At 40.2% G+C, this 25,596-nt stretch overlaps 1 long non-coding RNA gene across 1 annotated transcript; it reads left to right on the forward strand.

Annotated features, from left to right (window-relative positions):
* On the forward strand, nt 1–24,914 carry LOC138955890 (uncharacterized). Its single transcript, XR_011452417.1, has 3 exons — nt 1–74; nt 15,963–16,061; nt 24,816–24,914. It is a non-coding gene; the product is annotated as an uncharacterized lncRNA (long non-coding RNA).
* Nucleotides 24,915–25,596: the final 682 nt, after the last annotated feature.

The following is a 25,596-nucleotide window of genomic DNA, read 5'->3' on the forward strand; positions in this document are numbered from 1 at the left end:
GGCAAATGCACAAGCCTTCCACTGTTGATCTTAGGATAAGATAAATATTGTCATGGCGGAAAGAGAAACAAATCGTAAGTAAAATACTCCTACATCGTTTTGTTCCGATGACATTGTTTTGTGTTAGTGAAGCGATTTCTGTGGGAAGGATGGTGTCACGTATTTATGAAGAGCATGAGAATACAGTGCTCCTGCTGTTGACGTATCTTCGGGCCCAAAATACAATCGCAAGTTTTTGGATATGGGGAATAATGGCTGTGGCGGGTGACTCCCGTAATCACTGTGTCATTGCACATCTTGTCATTCGCGCTATTTTCGTAGCGCTATCGACAGAAATCCACGAAAGTAGTGCTATCGATACGTAGCGCTATTCACACCAGGCGCGTGTGTCATAGTCACTACGTCTCAATCGAACTTCGTGTCCATATCACTATTTCTTAATTATATCACTGGACGTTTTTCTCATTTTTACATTACGTCAATACTTGACTGACTGATTAAAACAATGGCCCGGGGTGTGTGTGTGTGTGTTCGTTTCAAGGACAGATTGTAACAATCTTGCACTAGAATCACTGGCAGTTAAAATTAGATCAGAGAAATCCCTAAAAGGAATACAATTACCAAGCATAGTTGAAGAAAGTTCCGACCCGATTTTGTTTCTTCTTCTTCTGCGTTCGTGGGCTGAAACTCCCTCGTACACTCGTGTTTTTGCACGAGTGGAATTTTACGTGTATGACCGTTTTTACCCCGCCATTTAGGCAGCCATACGCCGCTTTCGGAGGAAGCATGCTGGGTATTTTCGTGTTTCTATAGCCCACCGAACTCTGACATGGATTACAGGATCTTTTCCGTGCGCACTTGGTCTTGTGCTTGCGTGTACACACGAAGGGGGTTGAGTCACTAGCAGATGGGAAAATCTCCACTCTTAACCCACGAGGCGGCAGCGACCGGGATTCGAACTCACGACCTCCCGATTAGGAGGCCGACGTCTTACCACCACGCCACTGCGCCCGTCTCCGACCCGAATTTGAAGATATTGTTATACGCAGACGATATAACGCTGTTTTGACACGACAGTGGTGATGTTAAGAACGCTTTAACATTAGTTTCCTATTTTTCAAAGTTCTCTGGATTGTCAGTTAATAAAAATAAATGTGGTTTGGTTCCCAAAAAATATTCAAACGTGGAATGTTGTAACCTGAAACGGAAGTCCATAATAACAATCTTGGGAGTCTACTTCAGCAATTCTATCAGAAATAGAAGAGAATTGGACACCTAGAATTGATAAAATACAACGAATTATGAAAACATGGTATAGAAGAAATTGCAGTATTATGGGTAAAATATGTTTGGTAAAATCACTGTTACTTTCACAAGTAATCTCTGTGATGCAAGCTCTGGTAATTCCTAAACACGTCATGATGATTTTGAACACATTATTATACTGGTTTATCTGGCGGAAAAAAGATACAAATCATTTGAAAAAGTGAAGAGGAAAATTATGTGTAAAGATATTAAACAAGGTGGTTTGAATATGATTGATGTGAATGATTTACAGAACTCGTTTTTATTGTCGTGGGCATTACGTTTGCAAAATGATGTATATGGTAAATGGAAATGTATTCCATCTGATTTGTTGTTACGTTTGGGAAAACACAGGTGTTTTTTGTCAGAAGTGTTACCCAAGCAATTTAAAGGCTTGGGATTAATAGATAGTATGTGTTGGAAACATACTTATTTTCTAACCAACACAATACAACCTAAGTTTGAAACAGAAGTTGCAGAAGAGGTTAAAATAGACGAACTTTTTTTGTGGAATAATTGTTAAGTTTTGTATAAGGGGCCAAACGTTATTTTTACGTGAATGGGTTAATGCTGGTATTTGTTTTGTAAAGGATTTGATTTGATAGTTGTTGCTTTTTGGGTCCATCGGACCATACAGGCCAAATCAGGACCCCACAAGTTTAACATTACACAAATCTAAATTAAACCAATTTCAAAAAACAAAGTCAGGAAATGTATCACAGTAAAACTATGTATCACAGTAAAACTATTATCACAGGCGTGGCACCATGGTGCCTTTTCTCTTTTAAGCAGGTGAACATGTGTTATATAAGTGTGACCAGTGTGTAACCTAGCCAAAACACTTTCTTCTTTTCTACTTGAAGCCATCAAAACTACACGTGTCAGCCACTCATCCCCTGGTCACACATGACAAACTCGGAATTCACCATATTTTGGGGAAAAAAGGTGGAGAATTTAATTGGATAGAAAAGGTAAGTGAAAGGGCTTTGGGGAGGCAGAAATAGAGAAGAGACAAGAAAAAGATCCTAATCAGGTTCACGGCATCGAGAGTGATGCGACCTTCTCTCAGAAGTTAGTAGAGAAGGCTCCCCCATCCACCATCCGGGGGACGCGCCTCTACGCCAATTAGGGGGCGCGAGGGTTTTGTAAAGAATATTTTGGTAAATGGACATATAGGATATCGTTCCACACTGTTTGTGACAGAATCGGAAACAAACCTGGACGTGTGTTTCAATATAACGCAGTAAGAACCGCAATTGAAAACGCAGTTAAAAAAAACAAAAGATGGAATTATAAATAGAAATGTAAATATTTTCCATAGTGAAGTGTTATTAAAATCAAGGCAGATTCGTAACATTTTAATGGAAAAGTCAGTTATAGAACCCATTGCAGTAAGATTTTGGAAACATACATTTGGTTTTGAACTTATGAATAAACACTGGAGTCTAGTTTCCGATATAATAAAAGAAACACGATTAAGATTGTTGCACTGGAAAGTTCTTCATAATATATACCCCACAAACATTTTGTTATCTAAAATTGATATTTCGCCTAGTGTGGATTGTACATATTGTGTTGGTGAAATTGATTATAAGGGACATTTTTGTTTATTCATGTAAAAAGATCTATCTATACATATAAATAAAAGAGAGTGTCTGTCTGTCTGTGTGTGTGTGTGTGTGTCTGTCTGTGTGTCTGTCTGTCTGTGATCGCCAAAGCTCCGAGAAGGGAGGGGGCAGGAAGACGATGTCGTGCATGCACACTCCCTAGGAGCCGCAGATGTGCACCTGGGTTTTAGTTTCTTGATTTATTGTTTCCTTTCTCAGATTATGGACCTCCCATTTATTGAATACAGCCTATATAATGCAAGGCCAGTTCAGTGCCTGGTGTTCACATGTATACTGTATAGTAAGCACACTATGCCAGGCATATTAGAGACTCTGTATGGCTCAAATGAAGAAAGAAAATTAACTGGACAGTTCGAGAAATTTCTAGAAGCTAAGGGAGGTAACTCGTGCTTTGTTATCCATGGACAGGAGGTAACTCTTATCACACCAACACATCGCATCTACGGGTGTAGCATGATCAGTTGAACCTGCAGGTCAATTATCTGGAATTTTCTCAAGAAAGGGAGGTAACTCATTCTATAAAAACCATGTAAGTAGGAATTGAATATATATTGTGACACTCTCAGTGGGCAGCACATGCCTTTCAATGCTTTTGAGGCCACCCCCGGGCGAAGCCGGGCCCACTTAATAAATTTTCTTTTTAAACATACACTTTTGAACCGAACTCAGAATGTTTTATTACCTGCGCGCGCGTGTGTGTGTGTGTGTGTGTGTGTGTTTGAGAGACGCACACAGACAGCCATAGACAGACAGACAGAAGAGCCCGGGCGAAGCCGGGTCTCTCACGCTAGTTTCAAATATTTGGAAATATATTGAGGATAAAGTCTTCGTAAAGTATAACGTAAAGATAAAATATAAATGTACATGATTGCTTGTTTGGTATGATATATTGTTCTGAATATTTACATGCAGTTGTTGATTATGTTAATGTTATGATTATTATGGTAAAAATGTGTTTAGGGATTTATAAGTATGGAACTCCAGTAGAAATTAGATATATTTTTGATTATGAATTGCAGTTAAGGAATGTAGAATAAACAACAAAAAATAGATAAGAACTAAAACAAAAAACTATGAAGAAGGATACTCCCTGCCCGCAGAAAAAAAAATAAGGGCAAAAAAGTAAGGGTTCAAGCAGCCTGCATGCAACTGAGGCTATTAAAAAACAAGTCGCGTAAGGCGAAAATACAACATTTAGTCAAGTAGCTGTCGAACTCACAGAATGAAACTGAACGCAATGCAACGCAGCAAGACCGTATACTCGTAGCATCGTCAGTCCACCGCGCACGGCAAAGGCAGTGAAATTGACAAGAAGAGCGGGGTAGTACTTGCGCTGAGAAGGATAGCACGCTTTTCTGTACCTCTCTTCGTTTTAACTTTCTGAGCGTGTTTTTAATCCAAACATATCATATCTATATGTTTTTTGAATCAGGAACCGACAAGGAATAAGATGAAGGTGTTTTAAAATTGATTTGGACAATTTAATTTTGATAATAATTTTTATATTTTTAATTTTCAGAGCTTGTTTTTAATCCAAATATAACATATTTATATATTTTTGGAATCAGAAAATAATAAAGAATAAGATGTACGTAAATTTGGATCGTTTTATAATTTTTATTTATTTTTTACAATTTTCAGATTTTTAATGACCAAACTCACTCATTAGTTTTTAAGCCACCAAGCTGAAATGCAATACCAAACCCCGGCCTTCGTCGAAGATTACTTGACCAAAATTTCAACCAATTTGGTTGAAAAATGAGAGCGTGACAGTGCCGCCTCAACTTTCACGAAAAGCCGGATATGACGTCATCAAAGACATTTATCAAAAAAATGAAAAAAACGTATGGGGATTTCATACCCAGGAACTCTCATGTCAAATTTCATAAAGATCGGTCCAGTAGTTTAGTCTGAATCGCTCTACACACACACACAGACAGACACACACACACACACACACACACATACACCACGACCCTCGTCTCGATTCCCCCCTCTACGTTAAAATATTTAGTCAAAACTTGACTAAATATAAAAAGGCCCAGCCCTAAATCTTTATTCTTAGACTCTCTCTCTCTCTCTCTCTCTCTCTCTCTCTCTCTCTCTCTCTCTCTCTCTCTCTCTCTCTCTCTCTCTCTCTCTCTCTCTCTCTCTCTCTCAGTTCGAGAGATAGATGGGGAGTGAGAGACAATGACAATGACAATTCGTTAAATAAAGAATTGTCATTGTCTCTCACTCTCTCGGCCTTGGTCAATAAATATATTATATTTTGTAAGCGCCTAGGGCTATATTTAGATTAGGCGCACAAATGTTCATAATAATAATAATAATAATATGAAACAAAAGACGATATGCTCCCCCTCGGACCGACAAAAAAGCTGGTCTGTCAACAAACCATCTTATAATGTTCCAAGATATTAGTGTGGCTGAGGTGTTTATCACACGATACGATGCGCCAGTGATTTTGAATTCCAGTTTGCATTTCGTGAAATTTCAAGTCTGCTGTGCGTACACAAAAGATTATGACTAGACTGGTAACAAACATCCACACAAAACGCACTTTACAGTCGAGGTTTGAATAGGGTGGGTGGGGGAGGAAGGGGGATATGTAGTCAAGCATGTGGATCTAGGCAGGTTCGCTGCGGTTATGTGGCTGGAAACCAGTTAGGGTCAAATTATACCTGCGCAGTCGCCGCTACACTACATGCTGCCACAATGATTATGACGAGTACTTGGCTTTTTTTCTTTTTACGCAACGTGTAGCGGGCTGGAAATAAAAAGAATTACTTCAATAATCTGCAGTGCGTCGTCTGTGCCGCTGACTGACTCTAAGGGGCAAATTACACCTGCGCAGAGTCAGCGGCACAGACGACGCACTGCATGCAGATTATTGAGGTAATTATTTTTTTCCCAGCACGCTACTCGTTGCTTGAAAAGAAAACAGGTCAAGTACTCGTCATAATCCCTATCCCAGCAGGCAGCGCCGCTGATTCTGCGCAGGTGTAGTTTGCCCCTTATGGGCAGAATATACCTGCGCAGTTTCAGAGGCACATACGACGCACTGCCTATTATTTATGCCGCGATAGGGATTATGACGAGTACTTGGCCCGTTTTTCTTTCATGCACCGTGTAGCGGGCTCGGATAATCTGCAGTGCGTCGTCGGTCCTGCTCAAGTTACATATGTGAGCGGAGCCCCTTTGGCTCAGAGCAGGTGCGCACAGCCTGTAACCAAATACCTCGTTCGCAATAAATATAGATCATGCCAAACCACTGCTACGCTCTCTCCACTGGTTACATACATGTTCAAGCTCGCATTGACTACAAACTCTGTGCCATATCATGATTTCTTCTCTCAGACTTCTTCTGATCTCTGATCTCTGATTTTTTGACTGTCAAAATTTCCTCCAGACAGCTTCGCTCTTCTGCTGAATCCTGGATTTTTGTCATTTTCCATGTTGGTTACTGGTTCTTCTCCCATGCTGCCCCCATGCAATGGAAATTCTCCCGCATCTCCTGCTTTTAAGCCCGCTTTAAAAACCCATCAGTTCAATTGCCATTTACTCTCTACCTGTCTTGTATATAAACTGAGAAAAAAAGTATTGCACCCATTTGGCTACCTAGCACACTTTTCAGATCAAAGATTTGTGTATCACGTGACCGTCGTCGAAGAAAGGGTACCTCCAAAATCGACCCAACAAAAACGTTAGGTACAAAATACAAATCGACAACAATTTAGAATAGGCGCAGCTTGGCAACGTGTACATACTGGAAGAAAGAAAAATCTTTTTTTTACACGTCAGTTAAGGGCTTTTAATCCCGAAGGCTATTTTCGAGTACACGGTAGCGCTGGAATGAGTGCAATCCGAGCTTCGAACTTTGCCGATTGCAATGTAGAGATGATCGTCACTGCTGCAGGATCAATGTGTGAATTAAATACGATAGAGCGAAAAGAATTGCACTCAGTACTCGCTCAATCCAAGTTTTCTGTTTGCTAAACTTTCGAGGTTTTATATATTTTTCGATTTAGGTTCTTACTAAATCTGGATCTGGATCTGGATGCCCACTTGATGGTGTTCGTGGGGGTTACCTCACAGGTGCCGAAATCGGCTATTGTTGTGACGGGTGGTTTGCGCATCGCCCTAAGTAGGCCTATGTATTAAAAAGTAGTCAAAGGGTCAACAATAACAAAACTTTTTTTCTTTTAAACATTTAAAGAACACATTTAGCAACATACTCGCTCACAAACGGCTAGGACTGGAAGAACATTTATTTGGCTCTGAGAACACATTTGTGATCATATTGATTCCCTCTTAAATAACCAACCAACCTGCCTATTTACCCAGGCCTCAATCATCTACAATTCTTCTTCTTCAGCGTTCCAGAATTTTTTTCTGGTTACATGTAAGCTCGTTTGCTCATTTGGGTTTCTTACACTATACTCTGAGAGCATAGTCAGCTCAATCCGCTTTCGTTGTGTTGGCATGCTGGGTATTTTCGTGTTTCCATAACCCACCGAACTCCGACATAGATTACAGGATCTTTTCCGTGCGAACCACACTTCTGTTGTCTGTGTGGCTGGAAGGTTTGACGTCGACTGTGATTGTTGCTGGAGGCCGTCTTGGGATGAGAGTGTGACTTGTGTTGCCTGTGCTTCACGAAGTCCACTCCTGCTTTGTCTCTGATCAGAGGTTGCGACTCTTTCCTGGCTTCTGCTTGTCTGCTATGCTGTATTGCGTCCACTAGTGTTAGCTTCGCCATGCTCTGCAGCTTCTCGGACAAGTCGTCGTCCGTCACTCCCACCACAATCCTGTCTCTGATTAGTTCATCTTTCAGGGGGCCGTACTCACATTCCTCTGCAATGCGGTACAGCTCCTGGATGAAAGAGTCGACTGGCTCTCCAGGTTTCTGGGTCAGTTTGTTGAATCTGGCCCTCTCCACGACAACGTTCTTACGGGCACCAAAGTAGTCGTCGAGTGCCTGTTTTACCTCTCCGTACGTTGCTGTGTTTTCGTCGACTCGCAGAGTGGTTAAAATGTCATCTGCAGCCTCGCCCATCGCATATAAAAAGGTGCTGACCTGTTCATTCTTTGATTTCTCGAAAAGTCCAGAGCCTGTTCTGTAGCGATCGAATCGCGTCCGCCATTTTGGCCATGAAGCCGGCGTGCCGTCGAACGTTTTCGGCAATGGCAGGGGTGTATGGCGCTGAACCCTGTTTTCAGCTGCCTGGGCCTGTTCATTGTTGTCTCCTTGCATCGTGGGGCCTATGAGACCGCTGCCACCATGTAGTATTCTTGCATACAGTCAGAAACGAGGACGAGCGAGAGTAAAGACAACAGGTTTATTCAAGTACCAGAACGACGCTGCCCGCGCAGGGGCAGGGAGTTGCTTCCCTTGCATTGTACATAGAGAAGGATCGTCTGCTGCAGATACGATCTACTACTGGATATTACCACAATATCAGATGCTTAAACTTGCCTACAGGCAACCGGTGCTGAAAGTGGAAAATAAACAAAGTTAACAATAACTGAGCAAGCTTGTTACAGGGGTGTCGTTTGACGTTGGATATCGGTCACAGACCTGATTTTTTTTCTGAATTGTCCGAGAATTGTATTGAAATCTGGTCAAATGTCCGTTTACATGATACGCTGGTCCATGGCCGCTCAATTTGACATAATACAGGTCAGACCTAAATCCGTTTATTCAAGGAGGTGGCAAATAAACTTACATAAGTTACAAGCAAAAATTTCGAAGATGAACTTCGAAAACAATCTCTCGTATTCGTACTCAAATGCGACTCTGAGTGACGGCCAGACTGACCTCCCCTACCATACATCAGACCATTTGAAAACAAACTATTCCCGATTTTCCAGACCGTTTGAGAATATGTAAAAATGACCTCCATGGAATCCCCGATTAAAAAGTTGTACTTGTAGCCTCATGCTAGTAATGAACAGTATCAGAATGCATACGAGTGAACTGGGACCAACAATATTTTTAAAGTATTGGCAAGCATTTCTTTCCGACCCTCCCCCCGCCCTGAGGCCTCTTCTCCACACTAATAGTGACGACCCAAAAAATGAAAATGTAATCAATATATTTTTTAAGGCACAAAAAATAAGTTAGTTAGGCGACCATAATTATATCTGCGGACTCTAGCACTTTCAGTCTTCAAACTCAAACTATTTATAGTTCCTTTTTTAGACTTATAATACAAGACATTTGGTAATAACAGTCAGTCTTGAATTTTTGTGTGTTAAATTCATAGCTTATAATTTTAGAGGCATCTAAGCCTCCAAAATTGCAGAACCTGCACTTTTAAGTATAACAAGTCATTTTAGATCCCTTTGAAGTCACGTACGGAATGAACTATGTACCTTTAGTGTACGATTGCATTTCGTGTACATGCGTCAAATACTGTGACAAGGGACGTAACTCTGTCATGTAAATGATGTCCCCTGGTAGAAAACGTAAGCATTTTCACGTCTTTTTCGTCGATGAAACAGCCAAATTAATTAATCATGCTTAAGTTTGGAGCTCAATCCGTCAATTAATTTTACGACAAATGTTCTTTGGCTTGTTTTCAGGGACTTGTATTAAAATTAAGGAAAGAATGCCACTGAATTTTGAGCTATGAATTTAACACTCTAAAGTTTAAGATTACCAGAAATTCAGACACGCCAGTAAATACAGCACCCTATAGATCTACTCACGTGACATGTATGCCAGTACTGACCGAGATTTATTCGATTCGATTTATTCGAAAATGCACCGATCGAACTTGGGATCAGTTATAGATCTAAGTTGTGACAGTGTGCATCAGCGTGTGCCAGTATCCATGCGGTTTTTGGCTCCAATACACGAGCATGCTTTCAATTAGAGGGTGTATTTTAGTTTTACGACAGGAAAAAGAAGTTCTTACCTTCAAAACTTCCAAAATATCTGTATTCGATGTTGTCGTTGTTGAACATGTGCTGCACACAGCAAACATTTTGAAATCTCCCAAGCTGCTTGCACAAAGATGGCGCAACTCGGTAAACATCGGAACTTCCGATTACGTTCGTCGCTACTCAGAACCAGCCTTCGGGATTAAAAGCCCGTAACTGACGTGTGAAAAAAATGAACAGGTTGTTTCTTGGGTCATGGACTGGGTGGCCGAGTGGTAACGCACTTGCGCTCGGAATCGAGAGGTTGCGTGTTCGACCCTGGGTCGGGCCGCTATTTTCTCCCCCCTTTCCTAACCTAGATGGTGGGTTCAAGTGCTAGTCTTTCGGATGAGACGAAAAACCGAGGTCCCTTTGTGTACACTATATTGGGATGTGCACGTTAAAGATCCCACGATTGACAAAAGGGTCTTTCCTGGCAAAATTGTATAGGCATAGATAAAAATGTCCATCAAATACCCGTGTGACTTGGAATAAAGGCCGCGAAAGGTGAACATTCGCCTAACAGGCTTGAGGTTTGCTGGTCGATGTGAATGCGTGTTATACTGTGTAAAAAATTCCATCTCACACGGCATAAAAGCGCTTTGAACTTCGGATAAGGCGCTATATAAATAAAGAGAATTATTATTATATTATTTCGTTTTGCTATCTTGCGTATCTCTTGTGTTATGTATTTTCAACTGATGCAGGTGTGGAACACAAGAGCAGTAGAAAACGAGAGGATTTTGCGTCCATTTTGAGGGGTACCATAACAGAAAAAGCGCTTTATTTTGATGTACAGCAATGCCTAAATGGATTGATTCGAAACGTTTAGGAGCTGAAGTCTACATACATACGAGACTTACCCTGGGTGAGATTTTGGGTCACTACATGTTTGAACTCAGATGTTATGCACTCTTCCAGAAAATGTTTTTAAACCCGTCACAGGTTTGTGAATTTACATCCCAAAAATGTATGGCATTGCACGCATACAGACAATTGGTTGTTAGCAGAACTGCCACAGTTTTATTCGAGTATGACCACTGACGGACATTTTCTTGCAATGTAAACACATGAGAAAAAAAAAAGAATGTTCAGGTTGTTTGCTATTGACAGCGGTTATCGTTGAGTGCCTCTCAAAACATGCTGATGTCACGTATGACTGGACGCTGTCGCACTGCAACCCTACAAAAACATTTGATCGTGTTTACTGGACGAGGAAACGTAAACTAGTGATTGTATTTATATGAAACTTTGGCAGTATTTGTAATATTTGAGAAATCATGATTTTTTTTGTATGTAAACCTTCAAATTTATGATACGTTTTAAAACATTTTCCGGAAGATTGCTTATCATCTCGACAAATATCTGTAACGATGCGATGTTTTTTACCGGACGTACGTCTCGTATAGACTTAAGATCCTGAAAGTTACGAAGCAATCCATTTAGTCATTGCTGAAATACAGCGCTTTTTGTCACGGTACCGCTCAAAATGGACGCAAAAACATCTCGTTTTCTACTGTTCATGCGCTCAACATCTGCATCAGTAGAACTGACATACCACAAGAGATACACAATATAGCAAAACAAAACAACCTGTTCTAGATAGATAACTAATTTGGCTTTCTCCTCGGTTTTAAACATTGCCAAGTTAAGCCTATTCTGAATTTGTGTTAATTTGTTTTATTGGTACCTTACGTTTTTGTCAGGTTGACTTCGGCGGCGGTCACGTGATACCTACAACAGAAATCTTTGATCCGAAAAGTGCGCCAAATAGCCAAGTGGACGGCCTTTAATGGCAGAGAAGTTTGAATGAAATGACACGGCAATGAATGTAGTTGGGGTACGAAAATGAGTGCAATCATTTTTTTGCTCATGTAAATTAAAACGTAGCCAAAAAAACCGTGTTGCGGCAAATTTCGCACCCCAATTAAAGCATTTATTTAATTCCCGTGTCATTTCATTCAAACTTTCTATGCCAGGTAAGGCCGTCCATTTGACTATGTGGCACACCTTTTGGATCAAAGAACTCTTTTACATGGATCACGTGATAGCCGCTCAGGTAAGGGTACCCCCAAAATGGACTTGACAAAAACGGAACGGACCAATTAAAAATCGACGGGAAAAAACTCGCGTTTTTGCGTCAATTTTGAGGGGTATCATGGCAATGACTTAGTGGATTGCTTTGAAACTTTACGAATATTTTGCCATTATACCAAACGTATTACGATTAAAATTATAGATTGTCACGGATATTTATTCAGATGTTGCGTAATGTTCCGTAAATAAAGTTGATAAAGCCGTCATAGGATTGTTCCATTGAGTCAACAAAATTCATGACTGTGCATGTCTACAGATAAATTATTGGTATAGATACTGTCGAAGTTTCATTTGCGTTTATCTACTGGCGTAAATTTGCTAGTTGTGGAAACACATGAGAGAAAAAAATGTAACGTTCACGCAGTTTCGCACTTGTTTGTGTTTGTTCGTTCATGGGCTGAAACTCCCACGGCTTGTACGTGTATGACCGTTTTTACCCCGCCATTTAGGCAGCCATACGCCGCTTTCGGAGGAAGCATGGTGGGTATTTTCGTGTTTCTATAACTCACCGAACTCTGACATGGATTACAGGATCTTGTTCGTGCGCACTTGGTCTTGTGCTTTGCGTGTACACACGGGGGAGTTCGGACACCGAGGAGAGTCTGCACACAAAGTTGACTCTGAGAAATGAATCTCTCGCCGAACGTGGGGACGAACTCACGCTGACAGCGGCCAACTGGATACAAATCCAGCGCGCTACCGACTGAGCTACATCCCCGCCCTGTTTTGCACTGACAGCGGGTATTGCTGCGTTCCTCTCAAAACATGCTAGCAAATTTGCGTCAGTGCTACATACCCAAATAAAATGTTGGCAGTGTTTGTATCAATCAGTTGTCTAAATACTTTGGAAGTCATGATTTTTTTGGACACAGGGGAATAATCCTATGAGGGGTTTAACAATTGTTGTTCCGGAATATTACGTAACATCTGTATACATATCTGCTATGACAGGTTGTAAGACTAGTCTGTGCCTAATACCTCTACTCAAAGATTAGTCGAGAAAAAAAGATTGGTTCCGCATAACTCTCACTTACTCTGTGTGTGTGTGTGTGTGTGTGTGTGTGTGTGTGTGTGTGTGTGTGTGTGTGTGTGTGTGTGTGTGTGTGTGTGTGTGTGTGTGTGTGTGTGTATAGAGTAATTCAGAGAAAACTACCAAACCGATCTTCATGAACCTTTGCATGAGAGTTCCTGAGAATAATATCCCCAGACGCTTCTTTTTTTCTCTCAATTTTTCCGATAAATGACTTTGATCACGTCATATCCGGGGTTTTGTGTAAAAGTTAAGGCCACACTGTCACACCCTCATTTTTCGATCTTTACTTTACTTTACTTTACTTGGTGTTTAACGTCGTTTTCAACCACGAAGGTTATATCGCGACGAGGGAAAGGGGGGAGATGGGATAGGGGAAAGGGGGGAGATGGGATAGAGCCACTTGTTAAGTGTTTCTTGTTCACAAAAGCACTAATCAAAAAATTGCTCCAGGGGCTTGCAACGTAGTACAATATATGACCTTACTGGGAGAATGCAAGTTTCCAGTACAAAGGACTAAACATTTCTTACATACTGCTTGACTAAAATCTTTACAAACATTGACTATATTCTATACAAGAACCACTCAACAAGGGTAAAAGGAGAAACAGAATCCGTTAGTCGCCTCTTACGACATGCGAGGGGCAGAGAAATAAGGATGTGGAAAAGAAGACTTTTGGTAAGTGAAACAAAGGTGATGGATCCAGTCAGGTAGAAATAAGACAACAAGAAAAGAATTGGAAAACTGCAGGGAATAGTAGGGAGTGTTTTCTTGGAAGGAAATATAGGTGAAAGGACTGGTAAGGCAGAAATAAGACAAAAGAAGAGAAGTAAAGGGGTGGGGTAGCTCTGTGGAAATACTCCCGCCCCGTGAAGGCGACCCCATGGGAGCTCATTTTTCGATCAAATGGGTTGATATTTTGGTCACGCAATCTTCGACAAAGCCCAGACTATTGGATTGCATTTCAGCTTGGAAGCTTAAAGGCACACACAGCTTCCCATAAATCATCAGTTTCTGGCCTCAGACACTGTCAGGCTTTTACACACAGTACATTTCGTTTAAACACACCGCTTGAGAACATTCTACTCTACCCGTCATACAAACAACTTTACAGATGCGTTTGAGGGCAGATCTTTCTGATGAGGCTGGAAGGGACGTTTATTCCCCTAACTTATTCAGAAAACAGATTGAGTTTACATGACGTAGTGTCGATACAGTGGAACCTACAACACAGACACCCCCCCCCAAAAAAAAAAATCAAATTCGCAAAATCAAGGTTCCCGCGTTAAAATTGACAACAAAACAGAACTGCTGAAACGAAACATGTTTAGCATGTCGTTAGACAAAACAATCAAATCTGCATCCAAATCAGTCAGTTTTGTTTACATATCTTGTCTACCAAGGACGCTACTATGGCATGCTGAGCGGTGTAGGTGTCAATTCTCTCAGAAGGCATAATAGGCAGTTTTTGAAGCCGTTTTAGCGGGTAATGAGACAAAAAATGATACATTTGAGGAACTCGCCAACGCATTGCCTTCAAATGACACCTACACCGCTCAGCATGCCTTAGCATCCATGGTAGACAAGATATATTTGATTAAGTTGTTGTGAACTTTTGTCGAGTTTATCGCGGGAACCTTGATCTTGCGAATTTGATTTTGGGGGGTGTCTGTGTTGTAGGTTCCACTGTATTGACACTACGTCATGTAAACTCAGTCTGTTTGCTGAATAAGTTAGGGGAATAAACGGCCTTTCCAGTCATATAATTGGTTTTACGATAAACGGCCTCATCAGAAAGATCTGCCCTCAAACGCATCTGTAAAGTTTTTCATGACGAGTAGACTAGTGTAGGTGCCCTCCGTAAAGAGCGAGCATTTTTCAACGAATGTATTTTTGCACGGCCAGCCGGATGTATTGTTAAACAAATCGTAAGACTCATTTTGGCTCTACTTTTAAAATCTAAATAATACATTGACAGCTTGTTACACAAACATTCTTTAATCATAACTTTGTTTGTTTTTCATCAAGACAAGATCAGTACAACTCGAAGTTTTGAAAGTTTTAAAAAAGGGAGCCCGGAAGTAGGTGACGGGTCACGCAAGGTCGTGTTTCCCCAAGCAGACGAATGTTCTGCTTATCGCTTGTTTCTTTGAACCTAACCGCCGCAGATAAGTTTGTGTGACTCGCAGTCGTTTGTTGCATTTTAGATTCAGAGGTACACAATTTCGTGCTTTTGTAGATACAGCATGTCGCAGTAAAATCAAAAACGGACGACGAAATTGTGAAAAAAAAGGAAAGTGTGTGACACGGGTCCACGATGGCTCAGGGGTAAAATAAACCACGAAATCTGGTGTGTGGTTTACGCAAGCTAAATAGCCATTCAAACGAACTGTGTCATTTAATGCTGTTAAATGCTATTGCAAGTGTGTTCCATAAGGTTAGAACTGCTTTTTTCGTGAGAAGATTTAAATCGTTCTGTAAACCATTTGAGGCAGACTGGGGCTTTAATTATCAATTAATCTTATTCTTTATCATTTCCTGTTTCCATAAACATATAGATATGTTTTGTTTAGATTAAAAACAAGCTCAGAACGTAAAAAAGATTACAGAAAAGTGCAATTTCCTGCTAAGCGCAAACGCTACTGCGCTATAGTGGCTTGTCAATTTCACTCTGTTTTCCACGTGAAAGGTGTCAGCTATTTCCTGCAGTGTATTCAGTTTGATTCTGTGAGTTCGACAGATTGACTAAATGTAGTAATTTTGCGCTTTATGCGACTAATTGTTTTGTTTCTCAAATCAATAATATACAAACCCGCAGATTTTCTGTTTACACACACACACACTGGATGGACTAAACGTTGTTATGGAAGTAGAGTACTGATAGAATACTGAGTTTCTATGGAAGGGGGAGATGTCTTACTATGCGTTGTAAAATTGCACTCGGTAATATTCATGGTTTGTGTGTGTTTGTTCACAGACAATCCAGAAACGCCCTGTCAGCCCTCCATCCCACCTGCTGATGTCGCCTGTCCCGAGGCTTTGGCGGCTGCCGTGCCCGACTCCATGCCCTGTGGAGGTGAGTTGCAGTTAAGGCTGGAGTATACTATGGAGGCCCAATTTCAAAGTGATTAGGTAGTTTTAAAAGTTACTTTTTCTGTTAGTTCAATGTTTGCTTTATCAGAAAAAAACAAAATGAAAAGTGCTTGTCGCGCAAAATTTTAAGATAATGACTGAAGTTTGAGCATAGGTATCAGATTTTTTCAGGCAAACACTACTGAAGAAATTGTAATATTGTATTGTGAAAATGTAAACAAAATAACAATCAGATGATCACAAACTGAAGAAGAGAAATAAGGAAGCAAAATAGAACATCAACCATAGTGATTTTACTGGTGAATTCGGAAAACCTTCTGTATCCATTTTTGAAGCTCAATTTGAAGCATGGAACACAGACAAACATAGATTAAAAGTGTTAAAGTGATTACAGTGTTCAGAAATAGTGTTAGATACCAAGTTGAGTTATCCCTCTTCACCAATTTTAAAAGAAATACACCTCTTGTCGCGCAAAATCTTGAACTGTGATGCTTTTACTATCCCCAACCCCTACCCATTTTTCAGAAAAGAGTGCATAGTATCTTCCAAATAAAAAAGCACGGTAGTCAGATGATCAAAAACTGAAGAAGAGAAATAGGGAAGCAAAATAGAACATCATACATAGTGATTTTACTGGTGAATTCGAAAAAAACCACTTTTGTATCCATTTTTGAAGCTCAATTTGAAGCATGGAACACAAACATAGATTCAAAGTGTTAAAGTGATTACAGTGTTCAGAAATAGTGTTAGATACCAAGTTGAGTTATCCCTCTTCACCAATTTTAGAAGAAATACACCTCTTGTTGCGCAAAATCTTGAACTGTGATGCTTTTACTACCCCCACCCCCTACCCAATTTTCAGAAAAGAGAGCATATTATCTTCCAAATAGAAAAGCAAGGTAGTCAGATGATCAAAAACGTAAGAAGAGAAAGAGGGAAGCAAAATAGAACATCCAACATAGTGATGTTACTGGTGAATTCCGAAATAACACCTATAAACCCATTTTTGACTCACATGCGTAGCAAAAGTGAGTCTATGTACTCACCCGAGTCGTCCGTCCGTCCGTCCGTCCGTCCGGAAAACTTTAACGTTGGATATTTCTTGGACACTATTCAGTCTATCAGTACCAAATTTGGCAAGATGGTGTATGATGACAAGGCCCCAAAAAACATACATAGCATCTTGACCTTGCTTCAAGGTCAAGGTCGCAGGGGCCATAAATGTTGCCTAAAAACCAGCTATTTTTCACATTTTTCCCATTTTCTCTGAAGTTTTTGAGATTGAATACCTCACCTATATATGATATATAGGGCAAAGTAAGCCCCATCTTTTGATACCAGTTTGGTTTACCTTGCTTCAAGGTCAAGGTCACAGGAGCTCTTCAAAGTTGGATTGTATACATATTTTGAAGTGACCTTGACCCTGAACTATGGAAGATAACTGTTTCAAACTTAAAAATTATGTGGGGCACATGTTATGCTTTCATCATGAGACACATTTGGTCACATATGATCAAGGTCAAGGTCACTTTGACCCTTATGAAATGTGACCAAAATAAGGTAGTGAACCACTAAAAGTGACAATATCTCATGGTAGAAAGAGCCAATAAGCACCATTGTACTTCCTATGTCTTGAATTAACAGCTGTGTGTTGCATGACCTTGGATGACCTTGACCTTGGGTCAAGGTCACATGTATTTTGGTAGGAAAAATGTGTAAAGTATGTGAGTCGTATGGGCTTTGCCCTTCTTGTTGAAGAAAAAATACACATGTACCGAACATGGCAAGGCGCGAACCGGCGACCTCATGGTCTCTAGCGCACTTCACTAACGACTGAGCTAAGAAGACAAGCTGACTGTTGTGTGAAAAATAGGAAAGTCTATTTTGTTGTATACTCTATTCCCGTAAATGCAGGTTTTAGCTATTGTTTTTAATTGAACTAATAAAAAATGTCAGTATTTTACAACTTCTGGCGTTTCCGAATGTTTATTTCATTATTTTGCATATGGATATGGCTCATGCGTGGATTACCTGTTACGACACACAAAGGGTTCTATATCCGATAAGCGAGTCGCAGAAGTATCCTACAGCCTTAATGCAAAACTTCTGCGGGTCAAGAGTATAGCACGGAACTAGGTTCCAAGCAAGGGGTGCTGCAATGAAACCAGTTTTAAACAGTTTTTTTCTTCGTTTTTGGATATTGTTTCGTTGTGGACGTGCTCAGTATCCGTTGTCATTTCGCTGTTGAATTCTTCGCGCATGCTTGGAAGAAATCAAACCAGGAAATCGAATGTTCTCGAGGGGTTGATTTGTATACAACCCGTTATACAAAAAAATAGGCAGATGCGTTTTGGGGCAGATCTTTCTGATGAGGCTGTTGGTTGTAAAACCAATTAAATGACTGAAAAGGCCATTCGTTCCTCTACATTGTTCAGAAAACAGATTGAGTTTTCATTACTTAGTGTCTATACAGTGCGACTTACAACACAGACACCCCCCAAAATCAAATTCGCAAAATCAAGGTTCCCGGGTGAAAATTGACAACAAATCAGAATTGCTTAAACAAAACATATTCTGCATGTCAGTGGAAAGAACAGTCAGTTTTGTTCACATATCTTGTCTAACATGGACACTATGGCATGCTGAGCGGTGTAGGTGTCAATCCTCTCCGAAGGCATAACAGGCAATATTTGAAGCCGTTTTAGCGGGTAATGAGACAAAAAACAGAATTTGTCAGTAACCGTTGAACCCATTGCCTTTAAACTTTCGGTCATTTGTGGTAGTACATGTCGTAAAATACACATGGAATCTTAAATCATATGCGACATGCCAGAAAGAGTTCTTAAATTGAAGATAGGTCTTTGAAACATTAAAAAAAATAATTTGTTAACTTCAAGAACAATAACAGATGCGCCACATACTCAAATTTCATGTTATGTACATATTTTATCAGACATGGATGGTATGAGGATTTGATCGCGAAGGTAATTTTTAAGAAGTTGGCTCTTTCAGAGCGCTGAGCAAAAATGTCAGCCTACGCCTAGTAAAGCTCACTGCTGACACGCTTAACTGATAATGGCTCTTGAAAGAGCATTTTCCAAGAATTGTTGTGCGCGTTTAAACCAGTGAGCTATAAACAGCCATAGTTGAAACTGTATTACATTGAAGTGTCATTTGAAGCTTTCATTTTTCAATAAGCCAATAAAACAATTCATCAAGTCGTCGATGTGGTTTCTGTCGAGATGAACCCTTACACTCAGTGTGAACAGTTCGTCGTGTAACTCTAGTATGACTTTCTTTCATCCTTTTTCTTGTCCAAATAATTTGCAAAACAGGGTAAACAAACCTGTACAGGCTATGTGTGATTCGGTACAGTAAGGTAGGGTCTTTGTCTGAAATTATGGTTCTTTAATGCACGGTAATTAGAAAAGAAACAACAATTTCTTGGAGCTTACAAGAAGTTGACCGCCTCGTCCTTGAGATCTCCGAGAGAGAGAGTGTTATAGCCAGTAACGAGCCACCTCTCAGGCATGTTACAGAACGTTGTTGGCAAACTCCCATTACGTAACTCTTTCTTGGAGAGCAGTCGCAATTGTTACGCTTCGCTGACCCCCCAAAAAGCGTTTAATAACGCTTGCGATTGCCACGACAAAACTATGCGTTGCCTACAAAACGTTTGCCACCATTACAAAACGTTTTGCTTATGTAACGCAACTTGTTGTCAATTCTCAAATAAAACTTTGGAAGTGCTTGTATCAATGAGTTGTGTGCATGCATGCGAAGTCATGAATATTTTGGATGCAAGTCCATAAACATACGACGGTGATAACAAACTTTTTTTCCGGAAGGTTGTATAACCGACATTCTTTTCTCCCCATCAGCTAAAAACCTTGGATTCACCCTTTCATCTGACATGACCCTCAACAAACATATATCTTTAGTCTGTAGAGCAGCTTATTTTGAGCTTCGTAAGATCAGCACCATTCGCCACACACTCTCCTCTCAAACAACTAACACTCTTGTGTGTGCCTTTGTTCTTTCTAAACTTGACTACTGCAACTCTCTTCTCTCTGGCTGTCCTCTGTACCTCCTGCATAAACTACAAAAAGTCCAAAACTCGGCAGCACACCTCATTCTCAAAGCACGAAAACGAGATCACGCAACACCACTTCTTCACACACTGCACTGGTTACCTATTCAAGCCCGCATTGACTACAAACTGTCCACCCTCTTATCTGCTTTAACTTCTTTTCTGGCTCGTCTCCTGCTTACTTCTCTGAACTCCTCATCGTCTATTCTCCAGCAAGACAACTCCGTGCCTCTTCTGACTGTTTCATCCTTACCATTCCACACACCAAAACCAAAACATACGGACAACGCACTTTTACTTTCTGCGCACCCACACAATGGAATTCTCTCCCCTTTCACATCCGCCACTCTCAGTCACCCCAAGCATTCAAACGAGCACTTAAAACACACCTCTTCAAGAAATACAACCCCTGATTTTGTTTTTCTCAGTCCATCAGTAGGCTACATGTACAGGCACAGGATAAAAGTTTCTAAACAAGTCAAATTTCTAGGACTGATTTTTGATAGCAACTTTTCTTTCCCACCCTACATCAAATATCTAAAAACAAAATGTCAAAAAGGACTCAACATCCTGAAAGTCATGTCACACGGACTGGGGGGCTGACAGAGCAACATTGTTACGTCTGTACCATTCTCTTGTCCGTCCACAGTTGGACTACGGTTGTATTGTTTGCGGATCTGCCAAAAGAAATATCCTCAAAGTTTGGATCCAATCCATCACCAGGGTCTGCTTTCCGCACAACACCAGTAGATAGTTTGTATGCTGAGTCTGGAGAACCTCCTTTGGAGATCCGTAGACTTCGGCTCTCTATAAACTATTACCTAAAGCTAAAAGCAAACCCCGAAAATCCTGCCTATGAGTGTGTTATTAACCCTACTCTGAAGGACAAATTTCTTTCCAAACCTAACGAAACACCAACTTTTGGCATACGTATGCTTTCTGAGTGTGAAAAGGCTGTCATAGATATTGACTCTGTTTGTGACGATCCTTTGACCACAAACACTCCACCCTGGAAATTGGAAAACCCAACCGTACATTTTTTCCTAACTTCTTTCAAGAAGAATGAAACCTCAGACTCTGTCTTTCGGCCGCTCCTTTTAGAACAATGTTCCAAATACACAGGGTATGAATTTATCTTCACTGATGGCTCTCTAAAGGATGATTCAGCTGCTGCTGCAGCAGTCTCTAACAAGAAATTACAACGCTTACTTCAACTTCGGCTGCCTAACGGTTCGTCGGTATATTCGGCGGAACTTAGGGCCATCATCTTGACGTTGAAATTAATCTATCAGTCGACACATTCGTCTTTTCTGATTGTATCGGACTCGCTCTCAGCTCTTGAAGCTATTTCATCCAGAAAGTTCACTCATCTTTTTTAATCGACATTCACGACCTTCACACTAAACTTCTGAAGTCAAGATTATACATTTTATGTGGGCGCCCAGTCATATGCGCATACAAGGTAACGAAATTGCTGACAAGGCAGCAAAAAATGCTCTGGAGATGGCGGTTCTACCGCTTCCTGAGCAATCTGTCCCTTTCACCGACCTTCGTCGAAAAACTCTTTTTTACAGTTTAAAATCTGGCAAGACCGTTGGTGTACCTGCAAGGAAAATAAACTGTATAAGATACGCCCTGAGCTATCAAAGCTCTTCCTTTCCTTTGTTGGCTTCAAGTAGAAAAGAAGAAAGTGTTTTGGCTAGGTTAAACACTGGTCACACTTATATAACTCATGTTCACCTGCTGAAAAGAGAAGAGGCACCATGGTGCCACGCCTGTGATCATAGTTTTACTGTGATACATTTTCTCACTGAATGCGCTGATCTGTATGATTTACGAGTGAAGTATTTTGACACCTCTATTTTGAAACATATTTTTACGGAGGCCAGCTCTACAGCTCTCTTTGGATTTTTAAGGGAGTCTGGCCTTTATTTTAAGATTTGAATTTTAAAGATCCTTGACACGTAGGGTTTCGACTTAACTTTTGTGTTCCCTTCGGGTAACGTTTCTGACTTTGTTTTTTGAAATTGGTTTAATTTAAATTTGTGTAATGTTAAACTTGTGGGGTCCTGATTTGGCCTATAATTATGGTCCGCTGGACCCAAAAAGCAACAACAATCAAATCAAATCAAATTCAGCAAACGTTTGGGTCTAATTGGTTCAAAACAGTTGAGCAGATCGCGTGCAACTCGAACCTGTTTCTTCCGTTTCCCTGTCAGATTATGAGGCATCCATTTTGCAGCCAGCTTTTGAAGCTGAAGGTCATTGTGTAGAATTCTATGGACTGTTCTATATGAAAGTTTAAGTCTTGCACTATATACTCGTATGTACATTTTAAAATCTTAGTTCTTAAGTTTTGATACAGCGGCTACATTAGTCTCGTTTGCAGAGCTGTTCGGACGTCTTGTTTGCGATTCAGAGTTGTTCCCTTTTTCCCCAGTTTTGATTTCCCTTTTCTTTTATCAGATTGTAAATTATGAAGCAGCTTTGATTCATGTAACTTTCTTAACCTTTGTAGAAATGTCCTTTGTGTCATTACTTAGCTACACTCTTTCACAGAAGAGGAGTTGTTCATGGTGCTTGACAAAAGACCCCGTTTTGAAGCATAACCCAAAAGTGACGTATTTTGATGCCTCGTCATTTATGACGTAGCAACCTAATGGCGTCATATCTGAGAGGTAAACCAGTTAAATGTTTGGCCTTTCAAATGATATATTACTTTTGATGATCAGTTACCTGAAACATTTATAATAGCGTTTTGATCATTTTGTTTGGATCATAACTCGTACAAATCTCTCGGTTTAACTGCACTAAAAATTAAAAATAAAGGACAAATGATCTCGTTTTTGTGCTCAGCTTTCTCTAGTTACAACTGTGTTAACCTTAGTTAGAACATGTAACAAAAAATCACAAGGAAATTGGTTAAAATCTACCAGTAACAAGTACACATGGTTCCAAAGTGCCATAGACGTTACAAAACAGTGCCACGTCAGTGACGCACTTTGTGCACAACAAAATGGGGACAAACAAACACAAATTACATGGTTCGACTCCTCCATCTAAAAGCTAAGAAAACTTGAAAAAAGAAATAAATCAATCAATCGATAGTTTTAGGCTTCTGTAGCAACTTTGACTAATTTTCGAAACCAAAACAATAACAAGTCGCGTAAGGCGAAAATACAATATTTAGTCAAGTAGCTGTCGAACTCACAGAATGAAACTGAACGCAATGCAATTTTTCAGCAAGACCGTATACTCATAGCATCGTCAGTCCACCGTTCAGGCAGTGAAATTGACAAGAAGAGCGGTTTAGTAGTTGCGCTGAGAAGGATAGCACGCTTTTCTATACCTCTCTTCGTTTTAACTTTCTGAGCGTGTTTTTAATCCAAACATATCATATCTATATGTTTTTGGAATCAGGAACCGACAAGGAATAAGATGAAAGTGTTTTTAAATTGATTTGGAAAATTTAATTTTGATAATAATTTTTATATTTTTAATTTTCAGAGCTTGTTTTTAATTCAAATATAACATATTGATATGTTTTTGGAATCAGCAAATGATGGAGAATAAGATAAACGTAAATTTGGATCGTTTTATAATTTTTTAATTTTTTTTACAATTTTCAGATATTTAATGACCAAAGTCATTAATTAATTTTTAAGCCATCACGCTGAAATGCAATACCGAAGTCCGGGCTTTGTCGAAGATTACTTGACCAAAATTTCAACCAATTTGGTTGAAAAATGAGAGCGTGACAGTGCCGCCTCAACTTTCACGAAAAGCCGGATATGACGTCATCAAAGACATTTATCGAAAAAAGGAAAAAAACGTTCGGGGATATCAATCCCAGGAACTCTCATGTAAAATTTCATAAAGATCGGCCCAGTAGTTTGGTCTGAATCGCTCTACACGCACGCACGCACGCACACACACACACACACACACACACACACACACACACACACACACACACACACACACATACACCACGACCCTCGTTTCGATTCCCCCTCGATGTTAAAATACTTAGTCAAAACTTGACTAAATGTAAAAACTAGCACACGCAATGACATTCTTAAAAGTTGTCATTAAAGGACTTCACGCGGCGCGATCCCAAATGACATCAAAACAAAATGGCGGCATGCAAGGGGAGTTAATTAGAGGCAAGCCGTGAATGGTATCACTATGAGTAACTATAAACATCTCGTGTGGCATATGTACGGTGAAAAAGCCGTCAATTCCATTTTGAATTTCAGGCTTGGGTGAGCATTTTTGTAATTGTACCCCTCAACATTGACGAACAAACTCTTGATTTGGATGGTACATGAGATCAACACATGCATTAGTAGAAATGGGACAACTAAAGAACTACGCAAGACAACTTAACAAAACAACCTGTTCTGAATGGATAAGTGTTTTGACTTTGTCCCTGTTTGAAAAAGTTGCCAAACTGTGCCTATCCTGAATTTCCGACCATTGTTCAATTCGCACCTTACGTTTTTCGAATTTGTGGCTACCTTTATTTGAGCGGCGGTCACGTGACCCCAGCAAAAGAAATCTTTGATCTGAGAAGTATGCCAGATAGCTAGTGTGACTTTCATGGCATAAAACGTTTATTTGAAATGTGTTTGCGTTTGTCCACAGAAAATCCCGAAACTCCAAGTCAGCCCTACATCCCACCTCAGCCTGCTGATGTCGCCTGTCCCGAGCCTTTGGCGGGTGCCGTGTCAGATTCCATGCCCTGTGGAGGCGAGTTACGATGTAGTGACTATTCCATATATAGCTGAAGGCTTTCGGTTTGACTGCAAACTTTTATATTGACTGTTTTGTGCTGAAAGAATGGAAGTGAAGAACAAGAGATTTATGTGTTGGTATTGTTCAAAAATTGTTAAAGCATTCAAGACCACCATAGACCATGCAGTCGCATTACATACCTCCCAACGCATTAAAATTTGCATTTTTAGGTTGAACAAAGAAACGGGACCATTAAACTATGTAACAAAAGAATACGACATTATTCCCCAAGATGGAGAACGTGTTGCCAATGAAGATTAAACCATCACTACAGATTGCAACAGTCAGAAAACGGAAAATGAGGCCTCTGAAAGCAAAAATGAAGAGTCAGGTTGCGGAAACTTGTTATCTTCTTCATGCATAAAGGGGGTGGGCGCTTACAAGGTAGTTAACGGTACGTAACTTATGTAGGCATTATTTCTTAACAAACTATCTGTGAAGATATATTTAACTCGCCCTTTTCCTCAATATTTAAAAAAAACTTTTTTTTACAGAAGTTTTAGAATCTCGGCTGATTTTCAGTTGTTTCTTTCACAACTTTGATCTTATTATATATACTAACAGTCAGGGCCGTGCTGGGTATTCATTTAAAATACAGTATGGCATCAAAAGCATTTGAAGACGTGTGCTA

The sequence above is a fragment of the Littorina saxatilis genome, unplaced genomic scaffold (assembly GCF_037325665.1).
Source record: "Littorina saxatilis isolate snail1 unplaced genomic scaffold, US_GU_Lsax_2.0 scaffold_500, whole genome shotgun sequence".
Lineage (NCBI taxonomy): Eukaryota > Metazoa > Mollusca > Gastropoda > Littorinimorpha > Littorinidae > Littorina > Littorina saxatilis.